The sequence below is a fragment of the Sipha flava genome, unplaced genomic scaffold, assembly GCF_003268045.1.
Source record: "Sipha flava isolate LNK unplaced genomic scaffold, YSA_version1 170_pilon_pilon, whole genome shotgun sequence".
Taxonomy (NCBI): Eukaryota; Metazoa; Arthropoda; class Insecta; order Hemiptera; family Aphididae; genus Sipha; species Sipha flava.
Genome location: NW_020271906.1, coordinates 852,101 through 852,769, shown reverse-complemented (window position 1 = coordinate 852,769; position 669 = coordinate 852,101).

Genomic DNA, 669 nt, shown 5'->3' with positions numbered 1-669 from the left:
TATTTTTATTTTTTAATGACATTCAATTCTATAACTTAAGAGTAGTACCACGAAAACAATGTTATTGTGCACCACTACCACTCTCCTCTTATTGACGTGTCCATTGCAATCGATCTATTTTTGTCACAACGTGTGTTCATTAATTATAATTTTAATAAAATGTAAACGAAGAAAAAATATAACTTTTAAAAATATAAATGGATAATTCTTATTATTTTAAAAAATCCTTAAACGATTATTTTTTCATGCATATTTAAGGATTTTAATGCATATTTGATCAAATGTTAGTGCATTACTGCATGCTTATATATGCGTTTTCAGTGCATGAAAATTTTTTTTTCAGTTTATAACCGACGACGCCGCGAGAACTGCCTGCGCAATACTTCCGCGACGCCGCCATCGTTTATTAGACATCAATTTAATTTTACATTTGTAACGTGACAAAATGAAATTATTATATACGTAGTTTAATCTGTACACACGGGGAGGCCCCAATTATTTTTCTGATTCTATGTTGTGCGTGTGAGGTCTTATCTGTGTTGCTACATCGTCAATTTGGTCGACGGACGACGTTCGTGTGTGCACTCACCCCGTTGCACCCTCTGTCTGTTGCACGACGGATTGCACTGCACATCGTATCGGCAAATTATAAATATTTAATTAGATGGT